The 17,983-nt window shown below is 38.1% G+C and overlaps 1 pseudogene; it reads right to left on the bottom strand.

Moving 5' to 3' along the window:
- Positions 1-683: 683 nt before the first annotated feature.
- On the bottom strand, positions 684-17,936 carry LOC147823670 (POU domain, class 5, transcription factor 1-like; annotated as a pseudogene).
- Positions 17,937-17,983: the final 47 nt, after the last annotated feature.

Raw genomic sequence — 17,983 nt, forward strand, 5'->3', positions numbered from 1 at the left:
TGAAAACAGTTCTAAGTAAAATATATGACAAAGGTAAGATCTGGGTAGAAGTGGACAAGACACTGAAGAGGCCAATGTGGCTGGGCAGGGAAAATGCAGGAGAGGTAACAGGAACCAGATCTTGTGCTGCTCATCTGTATCTAACAAAGGAAGGAGAAAAAAACCATTTTATATACTTCTATGAAATGAGTGGTTGCCAGAGAATAGAGATGGTCATGAAGGAACTTATTGGATGATGAACCACTGTGCATCTTGATTATGGTGGTGGTCATCAAACTGTATGTGCTTGCTAGAACCTACAGAACTATATACTGAAGAAGATAAATTTTACTACTGTATGTAAATTATGTGTTAATAAATTTGACTTAAAAATATACTTGTGTTAGCTTTCTGTTACTGTAACAAAATACCTAAGATAGTGAACTTTAAAAGTGAAAAGTTTATGTTGGGCTCACATTTTTTGGAGTCCATTTACACATGGACCTTTGGGGAACATTCCAGATCAATAGCACTTTTCATTGCAGGCATTTTAATGGAGGGATACTATAACTGTGATCTTTTCTGTAATATGGGTTTTTATTTCATACAAACAGTATTAATTTCTGACCTATGAAAAGAAAATTGTGGTGATAATTAAGTTTAACTTATCCAGGGGTATATCTATAACTAAACTTCTACAGTCAGTGATAGTGAGGAATGTATGTGTGTATGGTTTGGTGCGGATAATAAACACATATCAAAGTAAACTAAATTTTAGAGAGTTTTGTATTAAAAACAACATATTTTCACAAGTATGTACAGCACAAAGGGAAGGAACATTTTAGAGGCAATAAATCAAATGATTTAATATAAATGGTGGTTTTTTGTTGTATTTTATTTTACTTTTTACTCTGTGAATACAGTTCCAAGATCAACAATGATGTTTAACAATGGAATTTATAAGATTATAATTTTGTTACAAAACAATTGCAGAAATGAAGGAAAACAGGTTTTTCTGGCTCAGAAGCTGATATAGTACATGAGATATTATCCTGAGGCAAGACATTAATGCCCACTAAGCTTTTGTGAAATTAAATATTTGAGAATAACCCTTGAAGCACTGGACTATCAACATCTGAGCTTTTGAGGTTTTCAATATAAGATGCTGTTAATGAAAATGAAATGAGAAGTATTTCGTTGTACAAATATACTACAATTTATTCATTACAAAGCAATGGGGATGAACATCTTACAATATCACACATTGTGAATGAATCTGACAAACAAAAGGAGCCAGATTTTTAAAAGGCACAGTATGATTCCATCTATGTAAAATATAAAATCTGGCAAAAGTAGTTAATGGTGCTACAAGTCAGTGTAACAGTACCTTTGCAGAATAGCTGGAGGAACTAGCAATTGGAAGAGGACATGGCAGGCACTTTTTGGTTATAGACAGTGTTTGTTTCATGATCCAGGAATTGGTTACACAAATATATTCAGCTTGTGTTAGTCATTGAGTGGTACCCTTATAAGATGTCCACTTTAATATATATATTATAACAAAAATTTTAAAAGATAGAAAAGAAACATAGAAAAACTGTGGAAGACTAGGTACTAAAACATAAAATTAGGAATTTAGCCCACACTTTCACCACCATCACAGGTTGCTCTAATAAAAGACTGCTACAAACTTGTTCTATCTGAAAAGACCCCCTCTTTGCTTTAAAATTTCTTTTAAATTGACAGATAAAATTGTATATTTGCAGAATGCAATATATTTTGAAGTAATATAATGCATAAGTATATATAAATATATATATAATGGAACAAATCTAGCCAATTAATACCTGCATTACCCCACATAATTATCTCTTTTGTGATAAGAACACTTTATATTCACTCTCAGCATTTTCCAAAAATCCAAATGTCACAAATTTTTTTTTTTTTTGGTACCAGGGATCGAACTCATGTCCTTGCACTTGTGCAGCAGGCGGAACCACTGAGCTAAATCCCTGGCCCAAAAATCCAAACATCAACTACAGCCATTATGTTATGCAATAGATCTTTTGAACTTACTCTATCTAACTAAATTTTGTATTCTTACTGGGCATAGTGGTGCATGCCTGTAATCCCAGCACTCGGGAGGCAGAGGCAGGAAGATTTCTATGAGTTCAAGGTCAGTCTGGGCTACACAGTGAGGCCCTGTCTCAAAACTGCCCCCCCCAAACCCCCAATTTTTGTATTCTTTGACTAACACCTCCCCTCATACAGTAGTTGTCTATCTGTGCCTGGTTTATTTCACTTACCATAATGTCTTCCAGGTTCATCCATGTTGTTGCAAATGATTGGGTTTCTTTCTTTTTTCCCCTGTCTACTGTGTCCCAGCCTTCTTTATTTAAAAACAAAGTGGTGAGGGAATTAGAATCAAGAGTATCATTTAACTTCACCTTCCCTCCAATTGGTTCCCCCAAACTCCTTGCCCCCTACCTTTCGAGCTTCCAATTCCTTCCTTAGTGAATGAAGAACTTAAATCCCCAAAGCCTTGGTACAGACTTCAAGCTCTGTTTCCTAGAGTCTCCCTTTTCCTCTGTCTGCTATCCCAGGGAAGGGCAGTTGGCTCAGTTAGAATGCATGGGAGAGCCCCGAGTGGCAACAGACACAGGAAGAAAAGTTTTGTGCTCTGGGAAAGGAATTGAAGAATACATTGTGGTCAAGAGAGCTTCCATAGCCTAGGGTACCAAAATGGGGCACTGAGGCCAGGGGAAAGAATACAGGTCCCCTGGAGAAAGGAGATCCTGCAGGCTCATAATCTTCTTCTTAGGAATAACCACTGCTTGATTGTTTGCCTTTCTGGCTCAGTTTACAGAACCACAATCAGACCACATCCTTCTTGAGGCCCAGCTGCTGAGCAATGCTGCTGATTTGCTGCTATACTACAGCAACTTGCTCTCTGGCTTGCCTCTCACTTGGTTCTTCATATTCATTCACTTTCTCTTTGGGGCCTTCATGAGGCTTTCCTTTTTTGCATGTCTTCTGAAGGTTCTTGTTGTTGGCCTCTTCCACCCACCTCTGCAGATACATGTTTTTGAAACTGAGTTGCAGAGCTTCAAAGAAGCAGATGGCCATTTGGCTGAACACCTTCCCAAAGATAGCCCTCAGGGTGAGCCCAGCATGGCCTGGGTGTATCCCAGGGTGATCCTCTTCTGCTTCTCCAACTTGCCAAGTTGCCAGAGTTCTTTCTGCAGAGAATTGAAGTCCTGGGACTCCTCAGAGGTTTTCTCCAGCTTCTCCTTCACTTTCATGGCTCTTAGGTGGGCAACACAGAGGTCAGGGGAGGCCCTTCTGGGTTGCTCTTCACCTTGACTTTGGCCTTGCCCTCAGGCTGAGAGCTTTCCAAGGCCACTTGGGAGCAGTAGGCCCATTCCAACCTGAGGCCCACAGTATGCCAACTCTCCACAGAACTGGTATGGTGGGGGACATAGGGCAATATCCCACATCTCTGAGCTTGCCCTGACCTCCGGGCCTTGGAAGCTTAGCCAGTTCCCAAGGTCAATCTAGTCTGGCTCCGGTCCTCCTGGCCCATCACCCCCACTGCTCAGTAGGGGTGAGAAGGCAAAGTCTGAAGCCAGGTGCCTGGCTATGAGGAAAAAGGGCACCCCAAGCTGGAACACTGAAGAAATCAAATGACAGGATTTCTGAGTAGTATTGCCATAGTGGTGGACTAGTATTCCACTATATATCATGTTCTTTATCCACTCACCCACTAATGGGCACTTAGGTTAATTTCATATCTTAGATATTGTGAATATTGCTATAATAAACACGGTAGTGCACAGATTTCTTCAACATACTTATTTCATTTCCTTTGGATAAATATCCAGCAGTGGGAATGATGGATCTTATGGTCATTCTATTTTTAATTTTTTTGAGGAACTTCTGGTAGTGGCTGCCATAATTTACATTCCCACCAACAATATTTAGGTTTTCCTTTTCTCACATCTTTGGTAATACTTTTTGATAACGGCTATCCTAACAAGGGTGAAAGGATACCACATTGTGGTTTTAATTTGCATTTCCCTGTTGATTAGTGGCTATTGAACAGCTTTTCCTATATCACTTAGCTATTTGTATGGAAAATCCCTTTCTTTGAACAAGTTGTTTTGGAAGAGGTTAAAAAGCAAAGGAATGGACCAGCAATTTAGCTCAGTGGCCCGGTGCTTGGCTCACAAACTCAAGGTCCCAATAATCTCTGGTACCAAAAAACCCCCAAACAACAACAATAAAACAAAAGCAAGGGAACAACAAATCAAGCCTAGCCATCAATAAGGTGACACATATCATCATAGCCCAATGACCCTCATAGTCTCATTAGGTTTTTGAAATTTTACATAATAAATCCAGTTGCTTAACAACTGACCCAGATATAAATGTGTGAAAATGTTTGGGCAGAGCATTTATATAGAACCCGGAAGCTAGAAGATCTGTTTTCTTGTATTTCTTCTGCTTTCAAGAAAATTTATCAAGCACATTTTATGCAAGTCTTTTTGCTGAAACTGTGGGGGATGAAAAGATATGTAAAACACAGATCTTGACATCAATAAGCTTTTGATCTCATAGGGAGATAGCCCCACATCATGAAAAGATTAACAAAAATACATAATATTATGTAAGAGTTGAATGGGAAACACTGATTAAATGCAGCTTTTGGCAGGCCGAGAGAAAACATACTGTGGGTGGTAAAGGACAGGGATAGTTTATCAAAGGAAAGGGAACTTGAGTTGGGATGTGAAGGAAGGAATTTAAAGAAATAATGTAGACATGGAAATGTGAGGAGAAATTTCAAGTGAGAGAGTAACAGGGTAAACAAGGATACTAAGAGATAAATACACAAAGCAGACTTAATTGGGATTGCCTGTGGCTCCAAGTCTGAGAAGATATATTCAAAGAAACAGTGTAGCAATTAAAAGTAATTCAAATAGTTACTGGAATCTTCCAAAGTCTGTCCACAGGGACTAATTCAGTTGATTTTCCCAAGTATCATTTCTTAAAATATCATTTTCTACATTCTTTGGGTTCTAATATCTTTCACATATTGCAGCGATAAGTAGGCCAGGGGTTGGTAAATTTTTTTTGTAAATGGCTACATAGTAAATGTTTTAGTCTTTCACAGGCCCAAAGAATTCTGTTGTAGCTACTCAGCTCAGCAGTCATAACACAAAAGAAGCTATAGATAATATGTAAATGATGCAAATGGTTATGTTTATATATAATAAAACTTTATTAATATAGCAGGAGGTAGGCTGTCTTTGACTCACATGATAGACAGCCTGCTTGCTTCTCAACAAGACTCATTTTAACCACCACAAAGTTGACCCCCCTCACAACCTACATGTACCATTTTCTTTTATATACAGTACTTCCTTCTATCCTTTTTTCTTCTTCCTCACAATTAAATTGTATGCCTTATGATGCCAATTTCTGTTTTATATTAAGAATCAGGATCATTACGCTGGGCGTGGTGGCACATACCTGTAATCCCAGCATTCGGCAGGCTGAAGCAGGAGGATTGCCATCAAGGCCAGCCTGGGCTACATAGTGAGTTCAAGGTCAGCCTGAACTACATAGCAAGATCTTGTCTCAAAAAAAAAATCAGTATCATTAGGTACAGAAAGACAGAACAAGAATCCCACACATACCAAGGAACTAGTCACTATTTCTAACCCAAGTGATTGTGAGTCAACTCAAGAGATATTTTAAGAAAATTAATCTGGCACCACTGTGTAGGATGAATTACAGTGGGTATTAACAGAAAGTAAAGAGACTAGTTAAAAGGTTATTGCAAAGAACTTACACAACAGCTGGAGTCTAAACTGTAATGTCAGCTAGAAATGGAAAGAACGGATGAGTGTTGTCAAAACATGACTCAAAGATTAGCTAGAGTTAACACTCATTTGATGGAGAGGAAGAAGGCCAGGAAAGGGATTAAAGATAGTAAGTAAAAGGCTAGGTAGGCAGGAAAATATTGGAATCATTTTTGTCTACATTGAAGTTCTTTTCCTTGCCCTGTAAATGTCAGTGTTCCTCAGATTCTTTCTACTCCTCTTCCTTCCTCGCCCCTTTCTTTTCCTTCCCTTATCACTTCATAAAAAATTCTGGAATGATATGATTCAAATTCATGGTTTCCAAATCTGTTTATCTAGCCCAAATATTTATGATAAATTACAGACCCACTTATTAATATCCCTCTTTGGTATATCTAGAAGGACCCATAGGCCCTCAAAGGAGGGTCAAATTGAGGTTTAATTTTACATTACTTCCAAGTAAATAAGTTAGTTACTGTTTCCTGGATGTAGGCAGAGGAAAGAAAATTCCTGGGTCAGAGGCAAAGGTCCTTACTTACTCATAGCGTAGCCAGAAGCATACATCATCTACCAAATCCCTCTTAAACTCATTCTTATAAGGATACTTATCTTTGGATTTAGAACTCAACCAGACAATCCAGGATAAACTCTAACAATCCTTCATTTAGGGATAGGGGTATAGCTGAGTAGTACAGCATGGATGAAGCCCCAGGTTCAACCCCAACACCACCTCCCAAAACCTTTAATTTAATCATAACTTTTGGCATTTAAGGTAATACTTATAGATTCTGAGGGTTCAGATGTAAGCTTATCTTTTTGGGCCTACCATTCAGTTGACTACAGCCATCAAGTCCTCTAAAGTTTATAGCATACCATTTTTATACAATAAATATGAGTTGAATTTAGGATATCTGCATAGAAGTAATCATTAAAGATGTGAAAATAGATGAGCATCAATTCAGCAAGGAGAAAAGAAGAAACTACTATTTATGGAGTTAAATGTTCTCGTAATATTTTACAAAATAATCACTTAGTTCCTATAAAGGAAGCATGTTATCTCCATTTTATGTATGATGAAATTCATGTTCTCAGCGGGAAAAGAATTTCCAAAGTTATTCTGGCAGTGACAGAGTCAGGGTTTAAATCCAGATTTGAATTTTTAACAATCCATAATTTTTATACTATACTACTCACAATTCAGCAGCTTACTTTTGGGGACATGGTGGCCCCTCAATACATTTGTGGAACACATGAATGAGGGAGTGTGGATTTTCTGAAGGAATTGGACATAATATGTTCTCAATAAATGTTTGGGGCTAGCAACAAAAGAAAATAAGACCATCGAAAATTAAAATCCTGTGGTTCAAAACAGTATCATCAAGGAGGTGAAAGATAGCCGGTTGAGTGAAAGGAAGAATTTGCAGATCATTTATTTCATAAGGGATTTGATTCTAGAATATACAAAGAATTAGAACTCAGTAAAAATGACAAGTAATCAAAGTTTAAATGGATAAAGAGTATGAAAACATTACCAAAGGAGATAGTCACATAGCCTTAAAATATGAATATTTGGTCATCAGCCATCCAGGGAATGGAAATGAAGTCACAGTAAGACATCTCTTCACACTGGCTAGGATGGCATAGTAGAGAACATACGTGCTGGCAAGAATGTGAAGAAATGTGCCCTTCATTCACTGTTGGTGGCAATGTAAAGTACTACAGATAGTGAGCGTGCTTCAGAAGATACCTACAGCGCAGCTGTGCCCCTTGGCATATAACCAACAGAAATGAAAGACTGTTCCCATAAAAATTGGCACAGATTTCATCACAGCATTATAGTAGCTAAAAAATAGAAACTCTTAAATGTCTGTTGAGTGAGCAAATAAAAATGCTAAATCCCTACAAAGAGAAAAAAAAGAGGAACTAGGCTGGGCTGGAAGGACAGTGGGTACCAGTTAAAAAGTAGGTATGAAAGACACTAAGGCTAGGATACACAAACACAATCTTGATTTTCATCACTGGGACTTCTTCCCTACTGTTGTAGCAGGAAAGTAATTGGCCAAAAGCTTGAAACAGGGTGTATACAATGGTAAGTGACCTGACATAGCAATTAGGTGGGAAGGGTAGGAAACTGTAACATTCTACCATCTGCTGAATTGAATGTAAGTATTCTTGGGAGTAATCAAATTGGAAACTGGACAGAAAAAACTGCACCTGATATTAAAAACAGCAACAGTGCTGTTGCTTCTGCTGCTGACAACGACAACAACAGGTTAAAAAAAACCCAAGCAAACTATAGATAAAAAGATTACCAGATAAACAGAGAAAAGGAGAGAAAGCTTATTGAGCATCTGTGTGGTAGGTACTTAGAAATATTGTCTCATTTAAGCAAGCAATAAGGCCTATGAATGAGTTATTAGTGTAACTGCTTCATAGGAAATCTAGGCTCAGCAAGGTGAAGTAATTTGCTTAATGTCATTCATACAGCTAGTGAATAGCTATGTCAGATTCAAACTCAGGCTATAAGAATTCAAAGTTCGTGCTTTTAATTACTAACCTACACTGTTATATTTTTGCCCCTCTTAAGGGCATAGTTGTCAATATGTTAAAAAGTCAGCATGTATAGAAAAGAGGCACAGGCTTAAGTCTCACAAATATCCAGTACATTTTTGGGTTCACAAGGGTAGCATGAACACAAAAAGCCCTTTTCACCCTTGCTGACCCCAAAGAGTCCCCTTATTGAAAAAACAATATGGTGCATGGATGACCTACAGTTCAGTAATCACAGAACTGAATTCCTCTCTTGCCAGTTCTTCTGGATTTTCCAGTCAGTGTCCAGAGTTCCAGTCTGAAGGGTAAAATTGCTCATGACCATCATCTGCCTTCCCAATAAATTCTTTAAGGAGGAGAGAAGTTGGTCAAATCTAGTGAAAATAAACACTGATGAAGGGCATTCATAATCAGCATCTCACTTTGGCATGAGAACAGTGACGCAAAAAACAGGAAGCAAAAGCAGAGATTAATATCAGACAGTCCTGAACTCTAATGCCAGGGAGAGTAAACCTCCCTTATTGTACAATGGTGAAAAATTGTAATTATTTAATAGACTGTTAAGGGGATTAAATGAGATGATATACATTCCTTTCTGGGCACAATGCTATGTAACAAATGATAGTATTCAAATTGCAAGAGTCACAGTCTTCCATAGAAGACACAGATTGTCTAGTTCCAACTTGGATAGGTATAGGAGCAGTCCTTTCAAATCACTGTTTCACTTTGCAAAGGGATCTTTTCCAGGATGCCTTCTTATGCATAAGTGTTCTGCCCACGGAAAGGACTATCCTTTCTGATGAACAAGGACAAGTGTGGTGCTCGTGGACAGAGTTTTCTTCTCCTCCGGCTCATCATCACCAGATCTTGCCTTCTCTTTTCTGTGTGATCCTTCTGCTTCCCCTCTGACAGCAGCAGGTATGTTTTAGCTGGGCTACAGTTGAAGAAACTTAACACTACAAATGTGTATCCTGTCCTCTCTCCCTCTCTTCATTCACTGAAGTTTTTTCAATTAGTAGCCAAGTGCCCAGGACTGATACTGGTGTGGTAAAAGGCCCTGCTGAAATTGCACCTAAGAAACTTGATGTTAAAATGACTGCTTCCAAGTGTCATCAATTTTCTTTGTAGATTTTTACATTTCTGGGACTTTATTGATATTTGGCCTATTGATCTTGGGCTCTTGTAAAATTGCTCCTATTGTTTTTCAAGTCACAAACTTGGCACCCCTCTGAATTTTCAACTTGCCCTCTCTGCTAAGATTCCATCACAAGGACAACAATAATTTTCAGAGGGCGAGGGATGTAGTAGCTCAGTGGTGCAGTGTCTGCCTGGCAAGTGCAAGACCCTGAGTTCAATTCCTGGTAGAAAAAAAAAAAAAAAAAAGAAAAGATGAAAAAAGAAAAGAAAAATAATTTTCAAAGAATAAGTGTATAGCATGGGCAACTCACTGGAGACTAGGAAAAGGCCTTCAGAGGTCCAGATATAATGGGAAAGAGCTGGAAGAGAAAGTAGAGAGACTGGGTTAAGAAAGCCTCCCTTAGGGCCAGGGATTTAGCTCAGTGGTTCTGCCACCTGCCTCGCAAGCGCAAGGTCCCAAGTTCTTTCCCCAGTACCAAGAAAAAAGAAAGATTCCCCAGAACTTTGGAAATACTTTAAACCTAGAGTCAACATGTACACCCTACTCGTATTAGTACATTGGATCCTTCATTTTCTTGTTGAGTTTTAAGAGTTCTCTGTATATTTTGGGTAAAAGCCTCATAACATGTTTTTTCCAAATATTTCCTCTCAAATTTGTAGCTTGTCTTTGATTCTCTTAACAGTGTCTATTTTTTTTGGGGGGTGGGCAGGGTCTCACTATGCAATTCAAGCTGGACTTGAACTCACTATGTAGCCCAGGCTGGCCTTGAACTAGCAGTGATCCTCCTGCCTCAGCCTCTTGAGTGCTGGGATTACAAGTGTGTGCCACCACGCCTGGCCTAATAGTGTCTTTTGCAAAGCAGTGTTTAATCTTTTTGTTTGTTTTTGGTACCAGGGATCAAACTCGAGACCTTGCACTTGCGAGGCGGGCAGTGGAACCACTGAGCTAAATCCTTGGCCCAGCTTTTAATCTTAATAAATTCTAATTTATCCATTTTTTTCTTTCACAAGTCATGTTCTTTTGATGTTATACCTAAAAACTCATTACCAAACTTAAGGACACAGATTTTCGCCTGTGTTTTGAGAAGCTTTACAGTATTGCATTTCATATTTAACTTTATGATACAGTTTGAGTAATCTTGGTAAAACCTATTTTTAATTATAGTAGTAAATGAAAAAAGTTAGGAAAAGCAACAGAGAATTTCTGTCCTACAGGCCTAATGAGAGAGCATTGGAGCATAAATTCTTACAACTTAACTTACGAAGCACTTTATATTTCATCAGCACTTATCCACATTAATTATCTAGTAAATCTCCACAAATGATAACTTAATGATCTTTTAAAAACTATTATTCATTAACATATTAGAAAGATGACAGATTTTGCTTGAGTTTCTGCAGGGGAAAATTAGAGTCACTGAGGAAACAAATTCCAATCCCTTCAAGGTCTCTCAACTGAAAAGCATCAGAACCCAAACTGACTGCAGCAAGTAGGACCCATGGAGGTGGAAAAGCAGAATCTGCCCGTCTCCTTGTGTGAAGGTCACAGAGCAACTCACCCTCAAGGCTTGTCTCTGTTCTGCTGCTGTTCTTGGTAAGGTGACAAGATGCTTGGTTGAAATGCAAATCATTTTTCTGGGGGATACTGATTGAATTGCATATTAAGTTAACTTGAAAAAGTTAGAATTAAATAAGAATGCTTCTAAATTAGGGACCCCTGAACTATTATTATATACATGGCTCTGTTAGTAATGTGCTGAGGTTGAGAACACAGGATGTGGAGCCAGACTTCAGGCTTTGAACCTTATTTCATGGGTAACTTGGGGAAGGTTACTTGTTCCAGTTTCCTATTCTAAAACATGGACATCATCATGACATAAGTACTAGCAAGTTAGGGTCATTTTGAGGATTAAATATGTTAATATATGCACGTAATCTTATTCCAGGTATATGGTAAATGTCCAATAAAAATTCCAATCTACACAACCCATAAAGTACTTGGAAATTTTATCATACTAAAAAGAGGACAAAAAAAAAAAAAAAAAAAAAGAGAGGACATGAATATGTCACCACATTTCTTTTCCTTGAAGCATTTAATCAAATGGTTTTTTTGGTACCAGGGATCAAACTTGGGACCTCACACTTGTGAGGCAGGCGGCAGAACCACTGAGCTAAACTCCCAGCCCAAATGGTTATTGATCAGGGGTTCAGCAGACACATTAAATCCCTCTTCTTCTGACCCTAGTCTTTCCCTGTCTTTTTGCTACTCTTTTTCTCTCCTCCCTACTTCCATTTTTCTTTTCATCCCCTTCTTCCATTTACTTCACCATTCAGGGCATTGAGAGGTGCTGAGTTTGCTCATGGGAACTGTTTTGTCACAACCACTATGTAAAGGCCCTTGAATTCACTGTCTTCACTAAATTTATACTATGTCTGGGTATCAACCCTACTTGTTATCTCTGTCTCTCTGCCTATTTGCCTCTTTTGTCTGTTTTCATCTGGCTCAACGTCTCTTACACCTTTTTTCTGACTCTTGTCTCTTGATCTGCATGCTTTTTCCATTTTTCTACAGCTATCTATTTCGGTATGTCTTTGTCCCTTAGCTGTGTGTGAATCCCTTCAGCTGTGGGAGGTGAGCCCCAAGGATTCTCTGAGCATGAGAAGGAAGGAGAAAGTCAGATCCTTTCTGGTTCCCCCTACATTGGGATATGGATGAGAGGACTGTTTCCTCAAATTAGTTAACTGTCAGTGTAGCTTGGTAGAAAGTTCTGAAACTGCAGAGTCAGGTCCTTCGTCATAGGCCCTGACATAGCAGGGACTTTAAGCAATATATCTGTGAACAGGTGTTCGAATTGTGCAGGGTACCAAAATGAAATTTGAGTAGAGTGCTTAAGTAGAGCATAGTTGATCATTCTAATCAAGACCACTTACATGACTGGGCACATATTTAATGATACATATGATTATGATTGTGCTGCCTAGTAATTAAGCACAAATAGGAGGAGCTCAAGTAAATGACAGTAATTAGTATTACTTTTTCACAGTGAAATCAAATTCCATTTCCCCTTTCTACACTGCTACTTCTTCAGCATCTGTAATCAGTGCTAATGTCGAATGTCGATAATTTCCTGATGTCACATCCTGTTTAATCATCACATTCCATGAATACACAGATGCAGGGCCGGGGATTTAGCTCAGTGGTTCTGCCGCCTGCCTTGCAAGAGGAAGGACCTGAGTTCGATCCCGGTACCAAAAAAAAAAAAAAAAACCCAACAGATCCAGGCACTCCAACACATATGGACACTCACGCACGGATACCTGTATACACTAGGACAGACAACATGGACTCAGCTGTGAAACAAGGAACTGCACATGGCCTTAACCCCTCAAGGTCCTCCTGTTCTTCTTGGTAAAATCCAAATTGTTCAAACTATGACTGTTGATTGGTAAGAATAATTCCTCCTTTTCTGAGAGCTGTCTTTGAACAATATTCTTGAAACTAGCTGAACTTCAGGTGACCCTGCCTGCTTAAGCCGTACAAAAAAATTCCACCCGTCTTTCCACGTTAGAAGGGTTCTTCTCTCGTTGACATTTTTCTAGATTTTTTTTTCTCTTTTGGTACCTGGTTGAACTCAGGACCTTGTACTTGCAAGGCAGGCACAGTGCCACTAAGCTAAATCCCCGGCTCTTCTTGCTGACATTTTTGAAGAGTCTTATGCTATGGTTTTCTCTACAAGGGATATGAACAGAGGGAGGCTGAGATTCTAGCAGCAAGTCTAAACTTGAGGAGATGCCAGACTGGGAGAATGAAATTGATAAGGAAAGAGATGAAGCCTTAAGTAGTTAAGATAGAGATAAGGAGAGGCAGAGGGAGAGATGGAGTCAATGGCATTTTCCATGCTGTTTCCCTAAGACCAGCACAACATCTATTCTTCCTATTTTTTTGTTACATAAGTGAACTAGCCAAAACTGTAGAACACACACACACACACACACACACACACACACACATCAATCCTCATATTTGACTGTGCAAACATATGTTTCTATAACTCTATACTGAAATAAACTTGAATCTAGAAACTGTGTTCAGAAATGAGGGCAAATATTATCTTGCCCATTCAAGTGGCTCTGTCAACTCAGTCTCTTTTAGATAAATATCAGAAACTCAGAGTTCTCCTCTCACTCAATGCCACTCCACTTGTGGAGATGGACTGTTGCTAGAGACTCATGGTGCTAAAGGGTAAGTAAAATGCGTAAAATTGTACAACTATAAAATGAACATGTCAAAATTTTTTGTACTATTATATAATAAGACAACCAGTATAAGTACTGGTACAAAAGAATCCAGAGGAAAAACACATAATATAGGCAATCAGTAAGACTGAATTTTGTTTTGTTTTGTTTTTTGAGACAAGGTCTTGTTGTATAGTTCAGGCTGGTCTTGAACTCACTATGTAGCCCAGGCTGGCCTCAAACTGGCAGCGATCCTTCTGCCTCAGCCTCCCAAATGCTGGGATTACAAGGTACCATGCTTGGCTTGATTTTGCTGACAGATGCAAAACTAGCCTCTTGTTACAGCAGAAATCGATACATTTTCAATAGACAAAATTCAAATTGTATTTCTAAGAACAGAATCATATGCATTACCATCAGCCTTCCATAATTTAACTTCAATTTCTACCAACCTCAAATTAGTCAAGGGCAATAAAAGACACAGACCCCTGTTGAATCATATAACCCTTGAAGAGTCCTTTCACCAGAGATTTTATTAAGAATTCATTCTATACATTTTATTCTCCTACAGCAGATCTACAGACTGGCTAAAACAGATATAAGATTTGAATAACTGAATTTGAGAAATTGCCTAAATATGATACTACAGTGCTGTCAAATAAAAATATATTTTTATTTTCAAAGAGTCCTCCAACTCAGTTCATGATCATTGTGACAACCATGTAGATCCCTAATTTTCTACATAAATTTTGATAGGTCAGCTGCACACAGTGGAAAAATCCAAGCCCCATCTTGACATGCACGGTCAAGTCATTAAGCATGGAAAGCCATCTCAAAAACCAGGGTGGGAAGGAGGGAAGAAGGGTGGGAGGATGGATTTAGATTAATAAATCAGGCAAAAGAGAACACCTGAAGATGGACTTGAAGCTCCAATTAGAAAGCCTGAAAATTATTAACAAAAAAAAAAATCTTTAAACTATTACCTGTTATCTGGCTTCACGTGCCTCTTGTACACATTATTTACATTTGGACACTCTATTCTAAACTTTTTGCATCAGTAAGCTTGATGTACAATGCGACCATGGTGCAAACATTCAAGAAAAAAAAAAACCTTATGGACTGGTGGTATTGCGCCTCAGAGCCCACAGTGGATTTCATTATTCCTTGAAAAAAATGGTCAAATAAAGCAAATTGAACACCTCATAGCAAGTGGGTGAGTTGAACACCTCACAGCAAATGGATCAGCTTCTTGGATAGCTTTCCCACTCGGTTATGAAAGAGGTACAGTCAAGAAAGTGAGGGTTAGTAATTGCAAGGCTCAAATGAAGGTTTAATAGAGGCAAATTCTTTTTTTTTCTTTTAAATTCTTTTATTGGTACATTTTAGATATACAATATGTTTACATTTATCATTGGGTGCTTGTACCTGTACATGATGTGTCTTGGTTCTTATTTTTTTCCCATTACCTGTGTGCCCTCCACCCATTCCACCCTTCCCTATTTACATAGATTTCATTTTCATTTTTTTTTCTCATAATTTTTCCTTTCCCTTCTTTCCTTTCCCCTTCCCCTCCCACTGCCCCTACACCGTTGGACCTTTTAATATTTCAAATTATCAATTATTCATTTTAATCATTTTAATCCTTATTTACATTTTCAGTTTCTCACACTAGAGAAACTATTCAGTATTTACACGTGTGTCCTATTTATTTCACTTAAGAGTATGGCCTCAATATGCATCCATTTAGCTATAAATATCTCTAGTTTCTCATTCTTTATGGCTGAGTAGTACTCTATTTTATAAAAAAAAATCCCGTATCTTCTTTATCCAGTTTCCAGTTAATGGGCACTTGGGCTGTTTCCAAGCTTTAGCTATTAAAACTGTGCCACTATAAACATGGGTGCACATATATCGCTGTGGTATAATTCTTTTAATTCTTTGGGGAAGATACCCAGCAGGGGAATAGCTGGGTCAAATGGGACCTCTAGCCCTAGTTCTTTGAGGTGTCTCCATACTGATTTCCACAGTGGTTGCACCAGTCTGCACTCCCACCAGCAGTGGAGAAGGGTTCCTTTCTCCCACAACCCAGCCAGCATTTGTTATTGGTTGATTTCTTGATAGCAGTCATTCTTTCTGGGGTGAGGTGGAATCTCAGTGTTGTTTTCATCTGCATCTCTCGAATGACCAGTGATGTTGAACATTTTTTCATATATTTATTTGGTGCTTTTACTTCTTTGTCTGAGAAATGTCTGTTCATTTCAGATGTCCATTTTTGAGTTGGGTCTTTATATTTGAGGGGGTCTGATTTTTTTCAGTTCTTTATATATTCTAGATAGTAGACCTAATAAAGGCAAATTCTATATGGAGGAATTGTAGACTAGGAGTCATACAGTTGTGCTCATTTAACTGCCTGGTCTGGGATGGCCATTTGGGGTTTACCAAAGTTTGTACTGTACCAAGTGGTACAGTACTAGGCTCATTCTTTCATCCATTTAATCATTCCTGTATATACTAAGCACATGCTATTTTGTTGTTGTTCCTAAGCCCTCTAGTCTTAGGCAGTTGTCTACATAGTTAATGTCTAAATAAAAATGGTTCAGGACCTTATCCTACCTCCTATGGAGAGTTCAGTGGCTTTCCTAAGATTTCTTCAAATTCCAAAGTGCTTAAATTTCTGTGGTCATTCCTTGCTTAGATTTCCTGCTCCCACTAAACTCTCAATCCACCACACATTCCACTTCTTATGTCTCTTCTCCTTTGTCCATCCTTTGTCAACTTACAAGGGAAAAAACAACACTATTTTCCTCGGACTTCCTCAGCAATACAAGAAGTATGTGTGTAGCAAACTTTCACTGAAGTTTGAAATAATCAATAGTTTTACCACACCAAACATTACAGAAGATAATTTAAAATAAAACATGTCTCTTCCTTAAATCTCTGGGAGAAATAAATATGGCAAAAAGTTAATAAAGTGTAAAACTAAATGATTACACAGGGCTATTTTATGACTTATTTGATTTTAACATGTGCTTTTATAACAAGAGTTTAAACATTAGTCATGTGGCTATTTGAGAGATTTTGTTGTCTGTGCTGGGATAAAGATAGAACTGCCGAAACAAAGAGCATCCAAAACATACAGATTAATGGTATAGGCTACTCCTTTTGCAAGGACATGAGCAATTGCTTCAGGCTTGTAGAGCATTCCCCTATCTTTTCTCTTTTAGTCTGAAACATGGACACCATGAGATTTCCTGAATATGATGAAATTGCTCCACTGGCTGAAGCAGTTCAGATATATATCTGTATATCTATATATATTTTTGGTGGTACTAGGGATTGAACTTGAACTTAGGGCCTTCGTACTAGGTTACATCCCCAGCTCTTTTTCAATTTATTTTGAGACAGGATCTTGCTAAGTTGCCCAGGCTGGGCTCAAATCCTCCTGCCTCAGCCTCCCAGAGTGGTGGGATTACGGGTATGCACCACCATGTCCAGAAAGTTCAATTATTTAATGCCTATTGTTTTGAACATAAAAGTGGCTCATGCTGACTTAATGAGAAAAAATAAATGTTATTGGACAAAATGTGATAGTGGGAGGTATGTAACCTCAGGAAACAATTAATAGAAACTCTGTTGAGAAGTTAACACATATTGTACTTCTTTATCCCTTCCACAGTGGAGCAGACTGTATTTTCCAAAGATAGCTGCCTCAATATATCCCCATCCCACACACTCTTTTTATGATGTGGCACTGACACTCTTCCCAATGAATGAGGCCTACGTTCTCTTCCCTTAAACCTTTGTGACTGCTTGGCCAAGCGAATACAATGGAAGTTGTCCAGTTAAGCTTAGTCAATCCCCAGGATCATAACAGGTAATGATTCAAATATATTAAGTTTATGGGTTATTTAATATGCAGCATTAATAAACAGGAAAATGGTCTTGAATTTACATTGTCTTCACTTTTTTCTTTGGTTCTGATTCTTTAATTTTTATTTAGATTTTACCATGAATTTATCTGTTCTTATTGCAGGTCACCTCAAATACCTCTTTGTGGTAGAGAATATCAATTTAATATAATTACATTTTCCAAAGTTCTCTCTTAACTAGCCCAGTGATGTAAACCCCCCAGTGTTATTCTGTAAATAAAGAAAACTCATGAAAGCTTTATCACATCATTGAGAGATTTTTTTTAATTAAAAGAAAACAAATTACTTTAT

This window comes from Heterocephalus glaber, unplaced genomic scaffold (assembly GCF_053883595.1).
Source record: "Heterocephalus glaber isolate CG9 unplaced genomic scaffold, H.glaber_assembly_v1.0 deba00001571, whole genome shotgun sequence".
NCBI classification, from domain to species: domain Eukaryota; kingdom Metazoa; phylum Chordata; class Mammalia; order Rodentia; family Bathyergidae; genus Heterocephalus; species Heterocephalus glaber.